Genomic DNA, 26,402 nt, shown 5'->3' with positions numbered 1-26,402 from the left:
AGAATGCTGATTGGAAGGATGACTTCCTGACTTGACCATCTTCCTTGAAGCTGCATTCCCTGGGTGACTACTCCCCAACCTCTGAGGCTTGTGTCTGTGGTTAACAGAATCCAGTTCTGAATTCCGAACCTCTGTAGCCACCATAGAAGGGAGATCCTGGCTTTTGGGAGATCCTGGCTTTTGGCGACAGACACTCTGGTGCATGTGAAGATGCGATCCAGACCACTTGTCCAACAGATCGAGCTGGAAGGGTCTTGCGTGAAACCTTCCGTATTGAAGCGCCTCGTAAGAGGCCACCATTTCCCCCAGAAGGCGAATGCATACATGCACCGATACCCGCTTGGCTTCAGGACATCCCGGACCATCGACTGGATCACCAATGCCTTTTCCAATGGAAGGAACACCTTCTGCGACTCCGTGTCCAGTATCATTCCCAGGAATGGGAGCCTCCGTGTTGGCTCTAGGTGAGATTTCAGAAGGTTCAGAATCCACCCGTGATCCTGGAGAACCAATGCTGTCCAGCAACCTCTCCCTGGATGGCGCCTTTATCAGAAGATCGTCCAGGTACGGAATTACAGGGGTCATTCCGAGTTGATCGTAGCTGTGCTAAATTTAGCACAGCTACGATCATGAACTCAGACATGCGGGGGGACGCCCAGTACAGGGCTAGTCCACCCCGCATGTCAGTGCCGCCTTCCCCCCCCCCCGCAGAAATGCAAAGGCATCACACAGCGGCGATGCTATTGCACTTCAAGAGTAGCTCCCGGCCAGCGCAGCTTTAGCGTGCTGGCCGGGAGCTACTCTTCGCTCCCCGGCCCGCAGTGGTTGCGTGTGACGTCGCGCAGCCGCCGCGGGCCACTCCCCGCACGGTCCGGCCACGCATTGGCCGGACTGCGCCCCCCTCCCGACCATCGACCGCCTCTGCCTGTCAATCAGGCAGAGGCGATCGTACCGCATCGACGGGCAGCCATGTGCCGGTGCACTGCAGCGCCGGCACAGTTCTGACCCAATCACTACGCTGCGAAAAACTTCAGCATGCGATCGGGTCAGAATGACCCCCTATGTTCATTCCCTGTTTGCGGAGTAGAAACATCATCTCCGCCATCACCTCGGTGAACACCCTCGGTGCCGTGGAGAAACCAAACGGCAGGGCCTGGAACTGGTAGTGACAGTCCTGCAGTGCAAACCATAGATAAGTCTGATGAGGCGGCCAGATCGGAATGTGAAGGTACGCATCCTTGATATCCAGAGACACTAGGAATTCTCCCTCCTCCAGACCTGAGATCACCGCTCTCAGAGACTCTACCTTGAACTTGTACACTCTTAAGTACGGGTTCAAGGACTTGAGGTTCAGAATCGGCCTTACCGAACCGTCCGGTTTTGGTACTACAAACAAGATGGCATAGTACCCCTTGTTTTGCAGATGAGGTGGAACTGGAACAATGACTTGAGTCTGTACCAGTTTTTGGATGGCATGCTGTAAAGTTATACTTGCCTCTTGTGAAACTGGTATGCCTGATTTGAAGAATCTGTGCGGTGGGAGCTCTTTGAACTCCAGTCTGTAGCCCTGGGAAAGAAGATCTATGACCCAGGGTTCCTGGCACGACCTTGACCAGATGTGACTGAAGAATTTTAGTCAGGCACCCACCTGACAGTCTCACAGGCATCGCGGTCCACCGTCATGCTGAAGGCTTTGAGGAAGCAGAGCTCGAGCCCTGTTCCTGAGCATCTGCAGTTGCTGGTTTGCGTGGTTTACCTCTTGCACATCTGGAGGCTGTAGAAGCACCTCTGGACTGGCCCTTAAACTTGGCCGTCCGAAACGACTGTAAATTTGTAGCTGAATAACCGTCCTTGCTGGGGGAGCATCGGAAGGAAGATAAGTAAACTTATCTTTGGAGCTCCATTTGTAGCTTGGAGATCCATTTGTCTAGTTCGTCTCCAAATAAGGCCTCTCTTGTAAATGGTAGACCTTCCACGCCTTTCCTGGAGTCCATGTCAGCAGTCCACTGGCGTAGCCACAAACCCCTGTGTGCTGACACTGCCATAGCAGTGGTGCGTGCATTAAGAAAGCCTATCTCTTTTATGGCTTCCACCAAAAAGTTCGCAGAGTCCTGTATATGCTGCAGGAGTAAAACAACATCCCCCCTAGACAAGGAATCCAACCCCTCAATTAGGTTACCTGACCATTTAGCAATGGCTTTTGTGATCCACGCATATGCAATAGTGGGTCTCTGGGCCACCCCAGCAGCTGTGTACAATGATTTGAATGTAGTCTTCATTTTATGATCAGCCATGTCTTTTAGGGAGGCTGCACCAAGAACAGGCAATACAATTTTACGTGACAGCCTAGAGACTGATGCGTCCACTATCGGTGGATTTTCCCATTTATTCCTATCCTCTAGAGGAAAAGGAAAAGATGAGAGCAACCTTTTAGAGCTTTGAAATTTCTTATCAGGATTAACCCACGGTTCTTCAAACAGGGTATTCAATTTCTCTGACAGAGGAAAAGTGACTGAGGACTTCTTTTTTACATTAAAATAAGATTCCTCACACTCCTCTGTCACCTTATCAGGAATCTGCAGAACATCCCTGATTGTCTCAGGAAATAGAGGCTCTTATAGAGGCTGAGTAGCATCCCCCCCTCCAAATCCACCTCACCCTCTTCCATGTCTGACCAGTCAGAGTCAGGGATATGGGTCAGAGATCGTTTTTGCGGGCAAATGGGAGGGGATTGAGACGCTGGTTTGGGGACTGAGTCTCTGTTCATAAACTCATCCACAGTTTGTCTTTAGTTTTGCTTCCCTTTCTCATTGCGGGACAATTTAGTAGAAATATTGGAGATAATTCCGGTACAGCCCTGCTATTTTGGGAAGGTGCACTGCCCTGAGTACCCAGTAGTGAGCCCCCTGGTGAAGAGGAACACTCCGCTGTACAAGAAACACACTCTTTGCCTGACATAATGTAAATGTGACAGCAGACACGCACAGGAAAAGGGTAAGCACAATTAACCCACAAAGAGCCCTTCAGGGAGACACAGAGTAATTTGGAGTCAGCTCCCACAGCGCCCTTATCGCTAATGCCAAGCTTTGTCGAGTCGCAGACTAAATACTCTGATAGGGGACTTAGTACACTAATAATCGCTCCCCCCCTACTATGACCCCCTGGTACCGCTGAGGTAAACTGGAGTCACTCTGTAGGAGCTGCGCTTCCCTGTCAGTCAGCGTCTGTGTTCACTGCAGAGGTAAAATGGCACTGGTGAGCTGCTGGATCCACTCATAGTGAAGGCCCTGCCCCCTCAATGGCGCGCGGTCTTCCCGCTTTTTTTATACTGGCTTAGGTAATCTGTTGCTTAAAATGGATAGAAACCCGTTTTAAGGCTGTGTTTGCCAATGTGGGTACTGTGTACAGTGTTCTGAGACGCAGCTGTGTATTGTGCCTGGAAATGCATTCCACCCCGGTTAGAAGCCGTGCATCTCCGTACCCTCATGTCGCCATAATGGCCGGCAACCCACTAGTCGGGATGCCGGCTTAGTACTCACCACTCTTCAGTCTTCTGGCTCTGTTAGGGGTGGTGGCGTGCTGCGGGAATGTACGCTCGCCGTGATGGAGCTTGCAAATAGTTTCCTCAGGAGCTCAGTGTCCTGTCAGCGGGAAACAAGACCATTAACCCCCCACCCCCCAAGTCCCACGAAGCAGGCAGGCTGGTGCCAACCAGCCCTGCCTGAATATAACAAACATATAAAATAAATGCAGAAAACTTTTCAGGAGCTTCCTTCAGCGTGACCAGCTCCTCCGGGCACATTTTCTAAACTGAGTCTGGTTAGGAGGGGCATAGAGGGAGGACCCAGCCCACACTATCAAATTCTTAAAGTGCACATGGCTCCTAGTGGACCCGTCTATACCCCATGGTACTAAATGGAACCCCAGTATCCTCTAGGGCGTAAGAGAAAAATAAATTTAAGAAAACTCTCTGGAGCTCAGAGATGTGCATACTCTCCTGAGGGCACTTTTTTCTAAACTGCCTGTGGAAGGGGGCATAGAGGGTTGGAGCCAGCACACCCAGTGAAGAAAATTCAAAGTGCACAGGCTCCTTTGGACCCCGTCTACCCCCCCCCCCCCCCCCTTCCCCTATCGTACTAGATTCCCCAATATCCCTTATGGATGCTAGAGAAAAAATGTAGACCTAAAAGTTGCACATGCATGCACAATTCCCAAACACACGCAGTGTCATATGGAATTGGCTGGATAATCACATTTGCCTATGAATATTCTGCCCTGCCTGGAAATTGGGTAGTAGCAGTCAGTAAAGTGTCCACCAAATAGCTCTATCATGCACCCGTCTTTTAAGTCAATCACAGACTAATGGGGACTGACACGTTTCATCTCACCCTGAAGACTTTTCTATAATCCATAGATTGCTTACATTTCATTTAGACATTTGTAAAGATTCTATTTTTTCATATTCCCAATTTTGTTTAAAACTAAGCAGCACCACTTTACAAATACGTATTGACTAAACAACTAGAGTTCCAAATAAGAATCAAGATATATTTTACTCTTTGTGTTAATGATGTTTTAACAATTTTTTTTTTTTTGACAGAAAATAGAATAAGACTATTTATAGTTTAATAAAGTGATTTGGCGGCTTCTACAGCATCAAGTTCTCCTGAGTTTAAAAAAAGGAATTATTTAATTCTTAATGATATTTTAATATCAGTAACAATTTGTACATAATAGATTGGCAATTAAAATAAAATACATTGTTAATGCTAAACTGGAGCACGGGGCGTGATTGAACCACAGATCACAAAGCTGAGTGATTTATCCATTTACCCTGGACTTCAGCTAAAATACTTTGGAACTCTGGAGGTAAGCGAATTAAGTGCTGTAATTAGTTATGCTGTATGAATCAGAGCGAGGCGATTGGTCGGCTACACTCGCTCTGTATAGATACTGCATGACAATAGTCTTGCGTTTAATGTAATATAGATAAGAAGCTGACTAGTGCTAGCGTGGGTTATACCATCCGTTATATATAAAGAGGAAAGTGCCCCTATTTTCTCCAGTATTCGGTTCCCTTCTCCCTGGTTTATTCTACAGAAATTTTAATTAAAATATTTTTCTCAAAAAAATAAAAAAAAAGATTTATAAAATACTTCTGTCTCAAGCAGCTAAAAACCTTGGACCTTTTTCAGTATTAAATGCGATTAGACTTTTCAGTTTTATTTTAGCATGTTCTTTACTGAATATGCTTGTTTTTCCGCAAACCACGTATATGTTTATGTCTGAAGTCGTGCTGCGACTAGGGGGCTGAGACTGGGGTTGAATAGGGCGCAAGTACAGTGAGGGCATTTTTGTGGGGGTGTAGGCTCAAGTTAAGATAAATGAGGGCACCAAAAGGTCTCTAACGCAGCCTCCTGAAGAAGTCTGACAGCTCTGACCCTGGTGCAAGCGTAAACGTTCATAGTGATAACTGCGAAGTAGCTAATGATGACTGCATCCCATTGGTTGCAACTATGGAAAACACGCCCATTTATTCAAATTTAGTAAAGTTGTGTTTAAAAAAGTAAGTCTACAGTGCAACCCTCATTTCTCAGGAATAGAGACAGATTCATCAACAAGTGGTATAGGGAAAGCCATAGTAGTCATAACTTTAGAACTTCAATATTTTAAAATTTTGTAATTTCTGTACTGTCAGTGAAGCTTTCAGCCGCAATCCAGCCTCATATCAGCAAGGTACAACAAGGGGAGGGAACCGCAGTACGAGATTTGCATTTAAGAGACTAAATAAGTTGCAGAGATGGAATTTTTTAATAAAACATAAATGTAAATTGGGATTACAGACCTCATTCAGGTTGGATAGCAACTAGTGATGCAACCGCAAAAATGACTAAGATGATGCAGGCGCATGATGGAGTTTGTATGTGTTCCCCATGTTGCATGGGTTTGTGTCAGATACTCCAGTTTCTGGCACACCCCAAAAACATACTGGTAAATGAGAAGAAGAAGTAATAATCATCATCACTGGACTGACAGACCACAGATAAGTAACAGTCAGTATTCTGTTATTTAATACCACAAATAACTCTGTGGTCAGTGCGCACAGTAGAGGCGCAGACTCAGAAATGTCTTGTTGGGCGGTGACAGAGAGGTAGCTCAGCAAATGCATATGGAGATGTCCCGTCTAATGGGTCACAGGCGTGTCATGATGGTGGTTGTGATCTCGGACGCATAATCTGTCATTTTGGAGGCCATGATGGGCAATCGGCACCTAGCATGAGGATGGTGCATATTTTGATTGTGCGACCGATGGGTGCGGATGCACCAAGTGGTATTGGAATGTCTAAAGGTGCTCCAGGAGAACGATTCAGTGCTTGTATATTGTGGCGCACGGCACCAGGGAAGAGCTGTACACCAGGGAAGAGCTGTACACCAAGGTAGAGCTGTACACCAAGGTAGAGCTGTACACCAAGGTAGAGCTGTACACCGGGGAAGAGCTGTACACCAGGGAAGAGCTATACGCCAGGGAAAAGCTATACGCCAGGGAAGAGCTGTACGCCAGGGAAGAGCTGTACGCCAGGGAAGAGCTATACGCCAGGGAAGAGCTGTACACCAGGGAAGAGCTATACACCAGGGAAGAGCTATACACCAGGGAAGAGCTATACACCTAGGAAGAGCTGTACACCAGGGAAGAGCTGTACACCAGGGAAGAGCTATACACCAGGGAAGAGCTATACACCAGGGAAGAGCTGTACACCAGGGAAGAGATATACACCAAGGAAGAGCTATACACCAGGGAAGAGCTGTACACCATGGAAGCGATTGTGGCAAATGACGACCACACGTTGTTTAGTTTTTAGGATTAGGGAGTGGGGGGTATTGAAAAATGTGAATGGTCATGTATATATAAAAAATGAGGTACATGTAAAGCAATACTCTCTACATTAAAAATAAGGTTTGACTGGAACCTTCAAAGGCAATAAAGCAGCGTGTAGCTCAGAAACAATGGATTTTTTATTTTTTTTACAAACATTTGAGCCTGTTTTGCTGTTCATATTGGTCCTGATTCAGGAAATCAGGAAAAGTCACAATGTACCAATGTTTGTCCACCTCTTCTTAAGGTTGCTCAAGCCATGTACTGTATGTAATTTCTTAACCAGGGTTCTATTTGAGCATATGAAGAATGACGCCTGTTCTGCATAGGTAGCATATATAATTTCCCTACTTTCTAGCATGGTCATTACGCCTGTGGGAGAGGAAAGAGCCATTGCTAGAGAATGTTACAGAGTCCCAAGCGTTTACCGCTAACACTAAGGGGTATATTTACTAAGCTCCCGAATTTGACCGATTTGGTGTTTTTTCTTCAAAGTGTCATCTCGGGAATTTACTAAACCAAAATCTCGGCAGTGATGAGGGCATTCGTATTTTTTTGGAAGTCAAAGAAAAAAAATACGAATTAATATACCATCGATCAAATGCGCCTGTTATTTTATACAACTCGGTAATTTACTAAAAATTGTAATTCACAAACACTGCCGGCAATAGCCAAACACTGCCGTGAAAAAATACAAATCGTAAAAAAAAGCAGATTTAAAATAGAACTGCTTTTTTTTACCGTGTTCTGATAAACATGCACGGATCTCACTGATCCGTGCATGCCTATCAGTGGGAAGGGGTGTGAAAGGGTTAAAAATCAGAAAAAAAAATGCGTGGGGTCCCCCCTCCTAAGCATAACCAGCCTCGGGCTCTTTGAGCCGGTCCTGGTTGTAAAAATATGGGGAAAAAATTGACAGGGGTTCCCCCATATTTGAACAACCAGCACCAGGCTCTGCGCTTGGTCCTGGTGCCAAAAATACGGGGGACAAAAAGTGTAGGGGTCCCCCGTATTTTTAACACCAGCACCGGGCTCCACTAGTCAGAAAGATAATGTCAAAGCCGGGGGACACTTTTATATAGGTCCCTGCGGCCCTGGCATTAAATCACTAACTAGTCACCCCTGGCCGGGGAACCCTGTAGGAGTGGGGACCCCTTAAATCAAGGGGTCCCCCCCCTCCAGCCACCCAAGGGCCAGGGGTGAAGCCCGAGGCTGTCCCCCCCATCCAAGGGCGGAGGATGGGGGGCTGATAGCCAAGTGTAAAAATAAGAATATTGTTTTTTGTAGCAGTACTACAAGTCCCAGCAAGCCTTCCCCGCAAGCTGGTACTTGGAGAACCACAAGTACCAGCATGCGGTGGAAAAACGGGCCCGCTGGTACCTGTAGTACTACTACAAAAAAATACCCAACAAAAAACAGAACATACACACCGTGACAGTAAAACTTTATTACATACATGCACACCTACATACACACATACTTACCTATGTTCATACGAGGCTCTGTCCACTTCTCCATGTAGAATCCACGCGGTACCTGTGAATAAAATTATACTCTCACAATCCAGGGTAGCTTCTGGCCTCTTCTACTTGTAATCCACGTACTTAGCAAAAAAACAAACCGAAAAACCCGTACCACGCACTGAAAGGAGTCCCATGTTTACACATGGGACCCCTTTTCCCCGACTGCCGGGACCCCCCCGTGACTCCTGTCAAAGAGGGTCCCTTCAGCCAATCAGGGAGCGCTCCATTGTATCCAATGGTGGGAACTTTGCGGTCAGCGGTTGACCGCGAGTAACCTCAACCGCTGACCGCAAAGTTCCCACCATTAGATACAATGGAGCGCCTATGCGCTACATTGTATCTCTGCCGTGCGCTGCCTGTCAGCTCAGGAGCGCACAGCCAATCAGGAGAGTGCACAATGAAGACCTGCACGGATCTCACAGATCCGGCCGAGATTCATTGTGTTAATGTCGGCAGTGTTTTACTATTCACTCCCGTAAAACACTGGCCGAAATTACGAATGACATCGACATCGGAAAAAACGAAAATGCAGAATACGACAGCATAGTAAATGTGGAGTAAAAAATTCAACAAGTTACAAATTCATACATTCGATGTCATTCGTGTTTGAACTTTAACCTCATTCAGAAAAATACGAATTTTAGTAAATATACCCCTAAGTGTTTGATGAATCCAGTCAGGTCTCATCTGCTCCTGAATGCCTATCTACACATATATGCCAGAGCACCATGATCATTTCCAATAGTCAGTATGCTATCCAATTCCGCATCTCAGCTTCTGAGCTGGAATAGTCTAACTTCGCAGCATTCCTGGGTTTGGGACCAGTGGTACTTTTATCAAACATAGGGGGGAATGTATTATAGCGCACGGATAACACTTCCTGATTTGCTTCATTATCGAGGCGAAGCAGGAAGCCACAACGACAACATGTATCAACAGGCCAAGTGCTAAAAGGGTGTCCAGCCTGCGTTGGTTATAAAAACACATAACTAGTATTACATCCATGCAGCGGGTGTGTATTCATAGGGGATTCCCGTATATAAATAGCTGTTATAAAGGAATGAATGAATAATAGATGGGATGTAGTCAGGATCCTGCTGGTCACAATGCCAACGAATGATGAATATTAGCGGCAGGGTTAGGCACTGGTGGGTGAGGTGGGTCAGGGTGAGGTGGGGTGGGTCAGGGTGAGGCGGGGTGGGTTATGTTTAGGGTCAAATTACACCATGCAATCTATCTGCATCTGGTCATCAGGAATCGGCTGCCGGGATGCCAACTGGTGGAGTTTCGATACCAACCCGTATAACCCCAACGTGAAACAAGTATGTAGTGAAAAATATATCCAAATCATGAACTACATCAGAATTGACTATAGGACATATTTTTGATGAAATAAAACAAAATCTAGTCAAATGAAATCAACAAAGCACAGTATGCAAACAGTGTAACTTTAGTAAGGTGCACAAGGTGAAACAAAACAAAGTACAAAGAAAAATGTGTGATGGTTAATAAATAGTGTGTGTGTAGTGGGGGGGGGGTCTAAAAATACAGGATGACTATAAGTAAATAAATAAAACACTAGAAATAGGAAAGTAATAAAGAAAATAGGATTTTAATACCTACCGGCAAATCCTTTTCTCTTAGTCCGTAGAGGATGCTGGGGACTCCAAAAGGACCATGGGGTATAGATGGGATCCACAGGAGACATGGGCACTTTAAGACTTTGAATGGGTGTGAACTGGCTCCTCCCTCTATGCCCCTCCTCCAGACTCCAGTTATAGAACTGTGCCCAGGGAGACGGACATTTCGAGGAAAGAATTTATTGTTTAAAAACGGTGAGCGTCATACCAGCTCACACCTCAAACATGCTGCAGAACGTGGCATTCAGTAGAACACCAGCCGACGGCATGAAAAATATACAGCCATATGCTGACCGAAAATGTAACACAACCTGTGTGTAAACACAACCAATAATAGCATACCGCATGCCACGGCATGATTAACGTCAGCAACAGACTGACTGAAAAGAAGCACAACATGAGTGTAACCATAACCAATAACTGCAGATACAGTACGCACTGGGACGGGCGCCCAGCATCCTCTACGGACTAAGAGAAAAGGATTTACCGGTAGGTATTAAAATCCTATTCTCTCATACGTCCTAGAGGATGCTGGGGACTCCAAAAGGACCATGGGGTCTATACCAAAGCTCTAGAACGGGTGGGAGAGTGCGAATGACTCTGCAGCACCGATTGCCCAAACAAGAGGGCCTCAACAGCCAGGGTGTCAAACTTGTAGAATATTTGCAAAATTGTTTGAACCCAACTAAGCAGCTGCTCTGCAAGGCTATAAAACCGAGACCCCTCGGGCAGCCGCCCAGGATGAGCCCACCTTCTTGGTAGAATGGGCCTTAACTGATTTCGGTAACGGCAATCCAGCCGTAAAACGAGCAAGCTTAATCGTATTACAGATCCAGCGTACAATAGTCTGCTTGGAAGCAGGAACCCCAATCTTGTTGGGAGCATATAGGATAAACAGATCCTCCGTTTTCCTGATCTGAGCCAATCTGGCAACACAAAATTTCAAAATTCAGACCACATCGAGATACTCCGATGTCGCCCAGGCGTCAGTAGCCACCGGCACCACAATAGGTTGGTTCAAGTGAAACCGATGAAACCACTTTTGGCAGAAACTGCTGCCGAGTTCTTAACTCTGCTCTATCTTCATGGAAGATTAAACAGGGCTCTTGTGAGACCAAGCCGCCAACTCAGACACTCGCCTTGCGGATGCCAAGGTCAACCGCATGAATACTTTCCAAGTGAGGAATTTCAACTTAACCATACTGAAAAGTTCAACCAAAGAAATTGCAGGAACTGCAACCCCACGTAAAGATCCCATGGCGTCACAGAGGCACAAAGGAAGGATGGATGTGTAAGACTCCTTTTACGAAAGTTTGAAACTCTGGAAAGGAGGCCAATTGTTTTTTTTTTTGGAAGAAAACCGATAAGGCTGAAATCTGAACCTTAATCGAGTCCAACCTAAGATCGCATCCACACGATCTTGTAAGAAAAGAAGGGAGAAAACAATCCAACTGGAATTCCTCCGTAGGAACCCTCTTGGATTCACACCAAGACACAAAATTTTCCCCAAATATGGTGGTAATGTTTTGACGTTACTTCTTTTCTGACTGAAGAAGAGTAGGGATGACTTCACTGGGAATACCCTTTCGGGCTGGGATCCGACGTTCAATCTCCAAGTCGTCAATGGAAACCGCGGTAAGACTTGGAACACACACGGGCTGCTATAACAGATCCTCTCGCAGAGGAAGAGGTCAGGGATCTCCTATGAGTAATTGCTAAAGATCCGGATACCAGCCCTCCTTGACCAGTCTGGAACAATGAGGATCACCTGAACCTTTGTTCTTCTTATAATCTTTAACATTTTTGGAAAGAGTGGAAATGGAGGGAACACATAGACCGAACGAAACACCCACGGTGGCACTAGGGCGTCCACCGCTATCGCTTGAGGGACCCTCGACCTGTAACAATATTTCTGAAGTTTCTTGTCGAGGCGAGATGCCATCTTGTCTATTTGCGGAATTCTCCAAAGACTTATCACTTCTGTGAAAACCGCTTGATGAAGACTCAACCCTCCTGAACGGAGAACGTGTCCGCCGAGGAAGTCTGCTTCTCAGTCCACTCTTGGAACGAACATCGCTGATAGAGCGCGTAAATGTTTTTGTTGCCTAGCGGAAAATCTCTCTGGCTTCTGCCATTTCTTCTCCGGTTTTTGTCTGTAGAAAACCGTTATAAACGGCCCTTAACTCTAGACCGTTAATGAGGCGACAAGTATCCTAATATGACACTTGTCCTCAGTGAGAATTGCGCAGCTACCACAGGAGCGAGATACTGGTCTTGAAACCATGATTATCCCAGGTGGGAACCGGACCACTTGTCCAACAGGTCCCGCTAAACACTCAGGCCTGCAACCTGCCCACTGAATGGCCTCGTAGGCCCCAACCATGTTTTTCAGCAACTGAATGTATTGACGGATTGACACCGTTGCAGGTCTGCCAGACTCTGAAATCCTAGAGCTTCCACCTTTTTTTTTTTTTGGAAGCAAATAAACTCTTCTCAGTACTGCCTCTAATAATATTGCCCAAGCCGATCACCGCGTCGTTGGGACCAACAGGGATTCTGGCAAGTCCTGTTGTTGAAGAACTGTCACGGAGAAAACAACGTTTTGCACCATTTGGCTTCATGATCTCTCCATAATTCGGAGAGCGATCCAGTGCAGAATAATTATGACTCCTTACTATCGAAGGAAACCCATCATACTGGTGAAATGGTAAGAACAATTCTGAATCGTAAACCTCAGGTAAGCCTAATGCGGAAGAAACTATAATTAGACCTCCTTACTCCTCTTTCAGAGTGGAAAACCCTGCCATGAGAGATTCCCTCATGGAGTTTAAGTAGGAATATTGGGATTTGTCTGACCGAGCCGTCCGGCCTCGGGAGCACGAAAAAGCTTGAATAACAGCTTCTTCTTTTTTTTTTTATGACCGGAACAGCAGGACAATGACCTGATCAGGGGCGGATTGGGAAACAAAAGTGGCCCTGGAAAAATTTCCAAAAGTGGCCTCATGTGGGCGGCACCAAATGAACTGTAGGTGGAGCCAATACCAAAGTAGGCGGGATTAATACTTCAAAATATAACGTACATGGAGTTACACCAACAAAAAAACAACAAAATTACCCCTCACACCCCACCCATAAAATTACACCTCACACCTGACATAAAATTACACCTCCCCCCCGAAACATAAAATTACACCTCTCCCCAGACATAAAATTACACCTCACACCCCTCCCCAGACATAAAATTACACCTCACACCACCCAGACATAAAATGACACCTCACACACCCCAACATAAAATTACACCTCACCCCCACCCCCGACATAAAATTACACCTCACACCCCCCCCCCCGACATAAAAATACACCCGACACCCCCCGACATAAAATTACACCTCACACCACGCCCTCAGCCAAAAAATTACACCTCACACCCCGACCCCCGTCATAAATTACACCACACACCCCACCAGACATAAAATGATGCCTCCCCCGAAACATAAAATTACACCTCTCCCCCAGACATAAAATTACACCTCACACCCGTCCCCAGACATAAAATTACACCTCACATCCCCCCCCCCCGACATAAAATTACACCTCTCCCAGACGTAAAAATTGCACCTCACACCCCACCCAACAAAATTACACCTCTCCCCAGATATTAAATTACAGCTCACACCAACCCCACCCACGACATAAAATTACACCTCACCCCCCCCCCATACATAAAATTGCACCTCACACCCCCCGACATAAAATTACACCTCCATAAAAATACACCACACACCCATAAAATTACACCTCACACCCCCCAGACAAAATTACAACTCACCCCCCCCGATATAAAATTACACCTCACACCCCCCGACATAAAATTACACCTCATACCCCCCGACATAAAATTACACCTTGCACCCCCAGCCATAAAATTACACCTCAATCCCCACCCCCAGACATAAAATTACACCTCACACCCTGACATAAAAATACACCTCACACACCCCCAGACATAAAATAATGCCTCCCCCCGAGACATAAAATCACACTCACACCCCTCCCCGGACATAAAATGATGCCTCCCCCCCCGAGACATAAAATTACGCCTCACACCAGTGCCGTAACTAGACATTTTTGCGCTGTGTGCAAGAAGCAGCATCGGCGCCCCCCCCCCCCCCCCTCATATTAAAAATTGGGCCGGTGCGCGCTGTAGGCGTGCGACAAAAAATAAGATTTTACTTACCGGTAAATCTATTTCTCGTAGTCCATAGTGGATGCTGGGGACTCCGTAAGGACCATGGGGATAGACGGGCTCCGCAGGAGACATGGGCACTTTAAAAAACAATTTAGGTTCTGGTGTGCACTGGCTTCTCCCTCTATGCCCCTCCTCCAGACCTCAGTTAGAGAAACTGTGCCCAGAAGAGCTGACAGTACAAGGAAAGGATTTTGGTAACCCAGGGCAAGATTCATACCAGCCACACCAATCACACCGTATAACATGTGATAACAACCAGTTAACAGTATGGCAAAAAACAGAGCATCAGGTCCAACCCTGATGCAACCATAACTTAACCCTTATTGAAGCAATAACTATATACAAGTATTGCAGAAGAAGTCCGCACTTGGGACGGGCGCCCAGCATCCACTATGGACTACGAGAAATAGATTTACCGGTAAGTAAAATCTAATTTTCTCTAACGTCCTAGTGGATGCTGGGGACTCCGTAAGGACCATGGGGATTATACCAAAGCTCCCAAACGGGCGGGAGAGTGCGGATGACTCTGCAGCACCGATTGAGCAAACACAAGGTCCTCCTCAGCCAGGGTATCAAACTTGTAGAACTTTGCAAAAGTGTTTGAACCTGACCAAGTAGCTGCTCGGCAAAGCTGTAATGCCGAGACCCCTCGGGCAGCCGCCCAAGAAGAGCCCACCTTCATAGTGGAATGGGCCTTAACTGATTTTGGCAGCGGCAATCCAGCCGCAGAATGAGCCTGCTGAATCGTGTTACAGATCCAGCGAGCAATAGTTTGCTTTGAAGCAGGAGCACCAAGCTTGTTGGAAGCATACAGGATAAACAAAGACTCTGTTTTCCTGTCCCTAGCCGTTCTGGCTACATAAACCTTCAAAGCCCTGACCACATCAAGTAACTCGGAATCCTCCAAGTCAGTAGTAGCCACAGGCACCACAATAGGTTGGTTTATATGAAAGGATGAAACCACTTTCGGTAGGAATTGTGAACGGGTCCGCAATTCTGCTCTATCCGCATGGAAAACCAGATAGGGGCTTTTATGTGACAAAGCCGCCAACTCTGACACACGCCTAGCCGAAGCCAAGGCTAATAGCATGACCACCTTCCACGTGAGATATTTCAACTCCACCGTTTTGAGTGGTTCAAACCAGTGGGATTTCAGGAAACTCAACACCACGTTAAGATCCCAAGGTGCCACTGGAGGCACAAAAGGGGGCTGAATATGCAGCACTCCCTTTACAAACGTCTGAACTTCAGGCAGAGAAGCCAACTCTTTTTGAAAGAAAATGGATAGAGCCGAAATCTGCACCTTAATGGAACCCAATTTTAGTCCCAAGTTCACTCCGGACTGTAGGAAGTGAAGGAAACGGCCCAGCTGGAATTCCTCCGTAGGAGCATTCTGGCCTCACACCAAGCAACATATTTTCGCCATATACGGTGATAATGTTGAGCTGTCACGTCCTTCCTAGCCTTTATCAGCGTAGGAATGACCTCATCCGGAATGCCTTTCTCTGCTAGGATCCGGCGTTCAACTGCCATGCCGTCAAACGCAGCCGCGGTAAGTCTTGGAACAGACAGGGCCCCTGTTGCAACAAGTCCTGTCTTAGAGGAAGAGGCCACGGGTCCTCTGTGAGCATTTCTTGCAGATCTGGATACCAAGTCCTTCGTGGCCAATCTGGAACAATGAGTATTGTTCTCACTCCTCTTTTTCTTATTATCCTCAGCACCTTGGGTATGAGAGGAAGAGGAGGAAATACATAGACCGACTGGAACACCCACGGTGTCACCAGGGCGTTTACAGCTATCGCCTGAGGGTCTCTTGACCAGGCGCAATACCTCTGTAGCTTTTTGTTGAGGCGGGATGCCATCATGTACACCTGTGGCAGTTCCCACCGACTTGTAATCTGTGCGAAGACTTCCTGATGAAGTCCCCACTCTCCCGGGTGTAGGTCGTGTCTGCTGAGGAAGTCTGCTTCCCAGTTGTCCACTCCCGGGATGAACACTGCTGACAGTGCGCTTACGTGATACTCCGCCCAGCGAAGAATCTTGGTGGCTTCCGCCATCGCCACTCTGCTCCTTGTGCCGCCTTGACGGTTTACATGAGCTACTGCGGTGATATTGTCTGACTGAATCAGAACTGGTTGGTCGCGAAGCAGGGTCTCCGCTTGAAGTAGGGCGTTGTATATGGCCCTTAGTTCCAGGATGTTGATGTGAAGGCAAGTCTCTTGACTTGACCACAGACCTTGGAAATTTCTTCCCTGTGTGACCGCACCCCAACCTCGGAGGCTTGCGTCCGTGGTCACCAGGACCCAGTCCCGAATGCCGAATCTGCGGCCCTCGAGAAGGTGAGCGCTCTGTAGCCACCACAGCAGTGACACCCTGGCCCTGGGGGATAGGGTGATTAACCGATGCATCTGAAGATGTGATCCGGACCACTTGTCCAGTATGTCCCATTGAAAGGTCCTCGCATGGAACCTGCCGAAGGGAATGGCCTTGTATGATGCCACCATCTTTCCCAGGACCCGAGTGCAGTGATGCACTGACACCTGTTTTGGTTTTAATAGGTTCCTGACCAGTGTCATGAGTTCCTGAGCTTTCTCCATCGGGAGATAAACCCTTTTCTGGTCTGTGTCTAGAATCATGCCCAGGAAAGGCAGACGAGTCGTAGGAACCAACTGTGACTTTGGAATATTTAGAATCCAGCCGTGTTGCCATAACACTTCCAGAGAAAGTGCTACGCTGATCAGCAACTGCTCTCTTGATCTCGCTTTTATGAGATCGTCCAAGTATGGGATAATTGTGACTCCTTGCTTCCGCAGGAGTACCATCATTTCCGCCATTACCTTGGTAAATATTCTCGGTGCCGTGGAGAGACCAAACGGCAACGTCTGAAATTGGTAATGACAATCCTGTACCACAAATCTGAGGTACGCCTGATGAGGTGGATAAATGGGGACATGAAGGTATGCATCCTTTATGTCCAGAGACACCATAAAATCCCCCCTTCCAGGCTTGCGATGACCGCTCGCAGCGATTCCATCTTGAACTTGAACCTTTTCAGGTATATGTTCAGGGATTTTAAATTCAATATGGGTCTGACCGAACCGTCCGGTTTCGGGACTACAAACATGGTCGAATAATAACCACTTCCTTGTTGAAGGAGGGGAACCTTGACCACCACCTATTGAAGATACAATTTGTGAATTGCAGTTAACACTATTTCCCTCTCGTGGGGGGAAGCTGGCAGGGCCGATTTGAGGTAACGGTGAGGTGGCATTTCCTCGAATTTCAGCTTGTATCCCTGAGACACAATCTCTATTGCCCAGGGATCCAACTGGGAGTGAACCCACCTGTGGCTGAAACTTCGAAGACGCGCCCCCACCGGGCCTAGCCCCGCTTGTGAAGCCCCAGCGTCATGCGGCGGATTTTGTAGAGGCCGGGGAGGACTTCTGTTCCTGGGAGCTAGCTGCGTTGTGCAGCTTCTTTCCTCTGCCCCTGCCTCTGACAAGAAAGAATGCACCTCGGACGTTCTTGTTTTTCTGTGATCGAAAGGACTGCATTTGATAATACGGTGCTCTCTTAGGCTGTGAGGAAACATATGGCAAAAAAATTGACTTTCCAGCAGTAGCTGTGGAGACCAGGTCCGAAAGACCCTCCCCAAACAATTCCTCACCCTTGTAAGGTAAAACCTCCATATGCCTTTTTGAGTCGGCATCACCTGTCCATTGCCGAGTCCACAGGACCCTTCTGGCAGAAATTGACATAGCATTTATTCTAGAACCCAGTAGATTTATGTCTCTTTGAGCATCTCTCATATAAAGGACAGCGTCTTTAATATGCCCCAGGGTCAATAAAACAGTATCCCTATCTAGGGTATCCAACTCCTCTGATAAGGTATCAGTCCATGCCGCTACTGCACTACAGACCCAGGCCGACGCGATTGCCGGTCTGAGCAAGGTACCTGAATGTGTATAAATGGACTTCAGGGTACCCTCCTGTCTGCAGCAGCATCCTTGAGGGTAGCCGTATCCTGGGACGGCAGGGCTACCTTTTTGGATAAGCGTGTTAAAGTTTTGTCCACTCTAGGGGAGGATTCCCATCGTAACCTGTCCGTTGGCGGGAAAGGATACGCCATAAGAATCCGTTTGGAAATCTGCATTTTTTTATCTGGAGATTCCCAAGCTTTTTGCTATAATCATATATCGGAGTGATTTAGCCAACTTTGGCTGTAACTTTGCATCATCGTCATCGACACTGGAGTCAGAATCCATGTCGGTATCTGTGTCAACAATTTGGGATAGTGGGCGCTTCTGAGACCCTGACGGCCTCTGCGACATAGGATCAGGCACGGGTTGGGACCCTGACTGTCCTGAGGCTTCAGCTTTATTTAACCTCTTATGCAAGGAATTAACATTATAATTTAAAACCTTCCACATATCCATCCAATCAGGTGTCGGCGCCGTCGGCGGAGACACCACATTCACTTGCTCCCGCTCTGCTTCCCCATAGCCTTCCTCATCAGACATGTCGACACAAGCGTACCGACAAACCACACATGCAGGGAATGCCCTTTTTGAAGACAGTATGAGTATGCCAACACACACCCCAGCGCTATAACCCAGGAATAACACAGCAACTTAATGTTAAGCGGAGCTGTGAAGAAAAAATGGCGCTGGTGAGTGCTGAGGAAGAAGCCCCGCCCCCTCGACGGCGGGCTTCTGAGCCGCTTAAATATGCATTTTCTTGGTCGGGGGCTCATACATATATACAGTGCCCAACTGTATATATGTTTACTTTTGCCAAAAAGAGGATCCAAATGCTGCCCAGGGTGCCCCCCCCCCCCTGCACCCTTACAGTGACCGGAGTATGTGAGGTGTGTGGGAGCAATGGCGCACAGCTGCAGTGCTGTGCGTTACCTCAGTGAAGAACGGAGTCTTCTGCCACCGATTTGAAGTCTTCTTGCTTCTCATACTCACCCGGCTTCTGTCTTCCGGCTCTGCGAGGGGGACGGCCGCGCGGCTCTGGGATCGGACGGCGAGGGTGAGATCCTGCGTACGATCCCTCTGGAGCTAATGGTGTCCAGTAGCCTAAGAAGCAGGACCTAGCTTCAGAGAGTAGGGCTGCTTCTCTCCCCTCTGTCCCACGATGCAGGGAGTCTGTTGCCAGCAGAGCTCCTTGAAAATAAAAAACCTAACAAAATACTTTCTCTCAGCGAACTCAGGAGAGCTCACTGAGAAGCACCCAGCTCGTCTGGGCACAGTATCAAACTGAGGTCTGGAGGAGGGGCATAGAGGGAGGAGCCAGTGCACACCAGAACCTAAATTCTTTCTTAAAGTGCCCATGTCTCCTGCGGAGCCCGTCTATCCCCATGGTCCTTACGGAGTCCCCAGCATCCACCAGGACGTTAGAGAAATATAGGGGCATAAGAGTGAGAGCTTGGGGCTGAGGGCGATAGATGGCAGATGCTCTGCTGCAGACAAAGCGCACAGGTGAGCGGAAGGAGCGGCCGTCAGCGGACCACATGAGAGAATAGGCGGCCAGTCAGGTTGTCTATAGATGGTGCACCCACAGGGCAAATGTGCACACCTAGTTACGTCCCTGGTCATTGTGGAGAGCAGTGAGTAAAGTAGAGTGTAAGTAAAGGTGTAGGGAACAGTGAGGGTATTAAGCAGTGAGGGTGGGTGTAGGGAGCAGTGAGGGTGGGTGAATGCAGGGAGCAGTGAGTGACTGAAGCAGAGAGAGTGGGTATAGGGAGCAGCGAGGAAGGGTGTAAGGAGCTGTGAGTGAGGAAAGTAGAGAGAGTGGGTATAGGGAGCAGTGAGGGTGGGTGTTGGGAGCAGTGAGGGTGAGTGCAGGGAGCAGTGACGGTGAGTGCAGGGAGCAGTGACGGTGAGTGCAGGGAGCAGTGAGGGTGAGTGTAGGGAGCAGTGAGGGTGAGTGTAGGGAGCAGTGAAGGTGTAGGGAGCAGTGAGGGTGAGTGTAGGGAGCAGAGAGAGTGGGTGTAGGGAGCAGTGATTGTGAGTGTAGGAAGCAGTGAGGGTGGGAGAGTGAGGGGAGCAGAGAGAGTGGGTGTAGATAGCATGTAGGGAACAGTGAGGGACATCAGTGTGGAGCCGCTGCCAGTTGTAACCTCCCCCTCCTCTGTAACTCACCCCTTCAGTCCGCTCCGGCGCTGCAGATCTTCCTCCGACAGTGGTGCACGCAAGAAGGGGGGGGGGGGTTTCTGAGTATCCGGAACAACCCCTGAAGACCCAGTTTTTTTATTTGAGAGACGGAGACAGCTGTGTCTCCGTCTCAGCAGAAGCCGCGACCGCGGTGCAGCTAACAGAGAGCTCCTTAGCTCTGCTCCGGCTCCTGAAGTTATGTGTACTATAGGAAGCGGAGGGGGGGAGAGCTCTGGTGCCTGACAGGAAATCTGACCGCTTCGGCCCGCTCCTGCGCTGCAGATCTTCCTCCGGCTCATAAAGTCATGTGTAAGCCGCTGCCCAGCGCTCCGGAGCTCTGAAATAGGAAGCGGAGGGGGGGGGGACAGCTCCGGTGCCTGACAGGAAATCTGACAGCCAAGCTGATAGAAAAGGACAGGCGAGCTGCGGCCAAGAGGGTAGGCAGCGGTGGGCAGATGGATTCAAGCGAGCACGGGTGGGGGCCGCCACGGCTGCTTTGCGCTGGATGCGGGCGACTGCGGCGGGGGGACGACGACAGAGTGTGCCAGTTGCGCCTGTGGGCAGTGCACACTCCGCACATATGTAGTTACGGCCCTGCCTCACACCCCTCCCCAGACATAAAATTATGCCTCCCCCCCCCTCCCCGAGACATAAAATTACACCACACACCCCTCCCCAGACATAAAAGTACACCTCACACCCCCCAGACATAAAACTACACCTCACACCCCCCCGACATAAAATAATACCTCACACCCCTCCCCAGACATAAAATGATGCCTCCCCCCCCCCCCCCCGAGACATAAAATTACACCTCACACCCCTCCCCAGACATAAAAGTACACCTCACACCACCCAGACATAAAACTACACTTCACACCCCCCCCCGCATAAAATAATACCCCCCCCCCCCCCCCCCCGACATAAAGCTACACCTCACACCCCCCCGGCATAAAATAATACCTCACCCCCCCCCCCCCCCCGACATAAAATTACACCTCACACCCCCCGCCGACATTGAATTACACATCCCCCAGACGTAAATTTGCACCTCACACCCCACCCCCCGACATAAAATTACACCTCCCCCAGACATAAAATTGCAGCTCACACCCACCCCACCCCCAACCATAAAAGTACACCTCGCACCCCTCCAAACATAAAATTGCACCTCACCCCCCCCCCAGACATAAAAGTGCACCTCACCCCCTCATGACATGAGGCACCTCACCTCATGAGAGGAACATGCATTTAGGGAATCACTCTTCTGCAGTACATGAAGCCTCACCTCTCTTACTCCAGAATGTGAACCCACTGCGGCCGCACCTTCCCTTCCCGCACGGTCTGCGCTGATGACGTCTGAGACGTTTGGTGCGCGGACCTCCTCTTCAGGTCAGGTGGGTGGGGGTGGAGCCGCTCACTGGCAGCTGCAGTGCCCACACAGTCACTTGATGCAGGAGGGGGAGAGGGGGCAGCATAAACTTCTGACGTGCGGGGGGTGGGAGTTGCCGGGCCAGCTCTCCTGACACAGGAATAAGCTGCTGGGGTGGGTAGGGGTGGCAACATGAACTGGTGACGTGCGGAGGAGGGGGGGGGGGGGGGGGGCCCAGCACTTCTGACACACAGCTCTCGCTAGCGGCCCGCGGCCACACACACAAATAAGCTGCTGGCGGGGGGGGGGCCGTGGCCGCACACAGGCATAAACTGTTAAGGGGAAGGGGGGGGGGGGCAGCATAAGATGGTGATTTGCGGGGCCCGCTCTCCTGACAGCGGCAGCATGAAGTGGTGACGTGCGGGGGGGGGGAGGGGGGTCGGGGCGGCCCAGCACTTCTGACACACAGCTCTCGCTAGCGGCCCGCGGCCACACACACAAATAAGCTGCTGGCGGGGGGGGGGCGGGTTCAGCATTGACTGGTGACGTGCGGGGGGGGTGGGGGTGGGGGGGCCGTGGCCGCACACAGGCATAAACTGTTAAGGGGAAGGGGGGGGGGGGCAGCATAAGATGGTGATTTGCGGGGCCCGCTCTCCTGACAGCGGCCGCAGACAGTATTACATTATGCAGGTATTGTGCCTGGTGACGCAGAGGGGGCGGGGCAGCGTAGGACAGGCGGCCCCACGGCCCAATCGCCCCCCCCTGGGGAAACTCCCGGTGACTTCTATGGCCAATCCGGCCCTGGACCTGATCCTGACACAACTCTTGTATTGCGTCACATACTACCTCCCTGTCATGAGGAGGATCGGTAAGGTCAATTTGAAAAAAATCGGTGAGGGGAACTTCTGAAAACTCCCGTATGTCCCCCTAGGGACTCTATCCTTAACTCACCGGTCCATGTCCTTTCCAGGACTGACTGAAGAGTTTTAGACGTGGTCCCACCGGTGTGAGCCCCCGCAAGCTAGACCCAACGTCCTGCGGTAGACGTGGCAGAAACCAACGGATGATTTCTGCTCCGGTGAACCTGAAAAGGCAGCTGACCTCTTACCTTTTTTTTTTTTACCTTCCTTTACCTGCAAAGAAAGGGGAATCCTTATCTATTCAGTCGAAATGACTGCATCCTACAACAATGCGTCACCACCCGTTGTGAGGGAACATAGGGCAAGAAGGTAGACTTACCCGTGGCACCTGCCGAGCGCATATTAACAAGGCCATCACCAAACCAGGCTTCACCTTCATGGGTAAGAGACTCCACTTCTTTTCGGAGTCAGCATTTGCATCCCTTTGGTGAATCCACAACGCCCTCCTAGCCGAGACCGCCATGAAAGTGGCCCGCGCAGCCAAGAGTCCCATCCCTTGTAGTCGATATGACCCAACTTAAGGAGTATCACATCTCTCCCCAAGGTAATTATATCAGATGACAAAGTAACAGATAATTTCTGAATACAAGCACTCCCCCCTGCGCATGCAATGCAAGTATAATCAAAGCATATAATTAAACTATCACTTAGCTTCCTGTAAACGATCCTTTGTGACAGGGCCCCGTGCAGAACAGGGGTTGACTCTCACTTTATTCTATCCACGGCGGGAAAAGAATAAACACTCGGGACTCCTCGTGATGATTTGAAACCATCTTGTCACGGCTGACCTAGAATTATTCCACAGAGCGACCAGCACATGAGAAGGAAAAGTTTACTTCAGCATTCATTATAATTTTTTTGTATAAATATACACATTTAAATACACATATACACACATATATCTATATATACATATCTTATATATATATATATATATATATATATATATATATACACATATATTTTTGTCAGGAACAGCAGGGTCCCTAGTGACATTAATACGTTCTTAATGTGTATGAAACATGTACTGAATGCAGATGTTGTGGATCTAATCAGGAAACATTATGGTCGACATAAGACATAGTATTCGTGTCGACAACAGGGAGTAGTAACTGGGCAAAATAAAATTTTGCGACCCCGAGGGGTCTGAGGGAAATATATATATTATTAATATTACGCCCCCACAAATATTACTATGTCTGTGCTCGAGCCACAGATCAATGCAACCGTACCATACATATATATATACATATACACAGGTATAGCTTTTTGAAATGCATCACATTATCATGTTAATTTATACCCATTCAGATTAGTTGGTGCTGACAGGGTCACCCACACACGCCTGTGTCTCCCATATAGTTTTTTCTTTTGGAAAAGCATACAACTACTGACATGTTGACACTTACTTTCATGAATCAAGTACCATCAGGAGTCGGCGATGCCGACAGAGGGATTCCCATAGCTGTTTGTAGCAGTGTTCTAAACACTGACTATAAGGGGTAGATCCCAGAATCTGACAGGGAAAACACAGAAAACGTTTACCAGCTCATTTACCACACAATCATTATATATAGTGCTTTATTTTTTTTACATATACTGCACTAAACAACTGTGCCCCCCCCCCCCCCCCCCCGTTTTACACTGTGAGCTGTTCATCAGTGTTTTGGCAGGGCCAGCGTCTCTGTGAGGAGAAAATGGCGTTGGATAGAGCAGAGAGGGCTAAGCCACGCCCCCTTATCGGCGTGCTTCAGTCCCGCTACTTTTTCAAATTTTCATACTGGCGGGGGTCTGTATACAGTGCATATGTACTGAATACCTCTTTGCCAGGATAATATATGAGTTATATTGCTGCCCAGGGTACCCCCCCCCCTGCGCCCTGCACCCTTGTAATGCCGCTTGTGTGTGGGAGCAATGGCGCGCAGTGCGACCACTGCGCGGTACCTCAGAGACACTGAAGTCTTCTGCCGTCACTGAAGTCTTCTGTTCTTCTTTTACTCACCCGGCATCTTTCTTCTGGCTCTGTGAGGGGGGTGACGGCGCGGCTCCGGGCACAAGCAGCTAGGAGTACCAAGTGATCAGACCCTCTGGAGCTAATGGTAGCCTAAGAAGCAGAGCCTTTAAACTCACAGAAGTAGGTCTGCTTCTCTCCCCTCAGTCCCACGATGCAGGGAGCCTGTTGCCAGCAGGCTCCCTGAAAATAATAAACCTAACATAAAGTCTTTTCCGAGAAACTCAGTAGAGCTCCTCAGTGTGTGACCAGTCTCACTGGGCACAGAATCTAACTGGTGTCTGGAGGAGGGGCATAGAGGGAGGAGCCAGTTCACACCCATTCAAAGTCTTAAAGTGCCCATATCTCCTGCGGATCCCGTCTATACCCCATGGTCCTTTCAGTGTACCAGCGCAGATGTGCGTGCAACTTATCCAAGGGGTGCTCTTAGCTCCAAGCAGGATTCCTAATTTTATCACCTGGCTGTAATGCTTATAGTGAGCAGGACCAGTCTGAGGTTTTCACAGGGTTTTAGGGGGTCATTAAGACCTGATCGCATGCTAGGGTTTTTCGCTGCGATCAGGTCAGAACTGCGCATGCACCGCAATGCGCAGGCGCGTTGTACGGGTACAAAGCGGATCGTTGCTGAGCGATGGATTTAACGAAGAATCCATTCGCACAGCCGATCGCAAGGAGATTGACAGGTAGAAGGCGTTTGTGGGTGGCAACTGACCGTTTTCTGAGAGTGGTTGGAAAAACGCAGGCGTGTCTAATCGTTTGCAGGGCGGGTGTCTGATGTCAAATCAGGGAACGAACAGTCTGAAGTGATCGCAGCGGCTGAGTAAGTTCTGGGCTACTCAGAAACTGCACAAAACTTTTTTGTAGCGTTCGCACACTTGTAAAGCGAAAATACACTCCTCTGTAGGCGGCGACTATCTGATCGCAGCGCTGCAAAAAATATCTAGCGAGCGATCACGTCTGAATTAGGCCCTTAGTCTCTGCATATATCTATCTGTCTAGTGCTGGTGTGCTCAGGAACCCCTCCTTATTCCCAGGACAGTGGATGGGATATGTCCTAAATCATCTTGCAATGCAAGGAGGCAAACGTTAAGACTATCTTTCACAGCTCATACCAGTATTAACCCCTATTCATATATTATGAAGTGTATAAATCCTAGTTCTAAAACGCATTACTGTGTGTTACTCTAAGAGTGATGAAGAACCTGGTCTAGAATGTGACACAGAATCGCCCCCCTCTCTCATCCGCCTGCGTGGTATACAGTACTGGCAGGTCTATGGCAGATACAACCTTGCATACAGGAATTTCCGATTACAGTATCCTGGATCTCTTTATGCTGTGTATATGTATCTGTCCTTCACAGAGACTGTGTCATCTGTTAAATGTCATGGTTACGAAAGATCCACTACCCACTACAGAAGCCTAGCTACAAGTATTTACTATGAAGCAAATGGAAAACATTTTGTGCCTACTTTACTGTGGATTGCATAGGGAATTTACCTGGGCGGCTGCAGGTTCTATCATGCATCTAGATAATGGATATTGGGGGTTAATCAGAGATGAACGCAGGTCTTGCTTCCCACAGTAAGATCTGCGTCTACCCACATGCTGAGGGCTACCCAGCACAGAGCAAGGCCATCCAGCATGTGTGTAG

The 26,402-nt window shown here is 48.5% G+C and overlaps 1 long non-coding RNA gene across 1 annotated transcript in view; it reads right to left on the bottom strand.

Moving 5' to 3' along the window:
* The window catches only part of LOC135050544 (uncharacterized), a 103,156-nt gene extending 81,337 nt beyond the window's left edge, over positions 1–21,819 (bottom strand). Inside the window, exon 1 of the long non-coding RNA XR_010241653.1 lies at positions 21,736–21,819. This is a non-coding gene — a long non-coding RNA (uncharacterized LOC135050544). The remainder of the gene's footprint in view (positions 1–21,735) is intronic.
* Between the last annotated feature and the right edge of the window lie 4,583 nt (positions 21,820–26,402).

The sequence above is a fragment of the Pseudophryne corroboree genome, chromosome 2, assembly GCF_028390025.1.
Source record: "Pseudophryne corroboree isolate aPseCor3 chromosome 2, aPseCor3.hap2, whole genome shotgun sequence".
NCBI lineage: Eukaryota > Metazoa > Chordata > Amphibia > Anura > Myobatrachidae > Pseudophryne > Pseudophryne corroboree.
The sequence above is the reverse complement of the archived record's forward strand: the minus strand, read 5'-3'. Positions and strand labels throughout refer to the sequence as shown.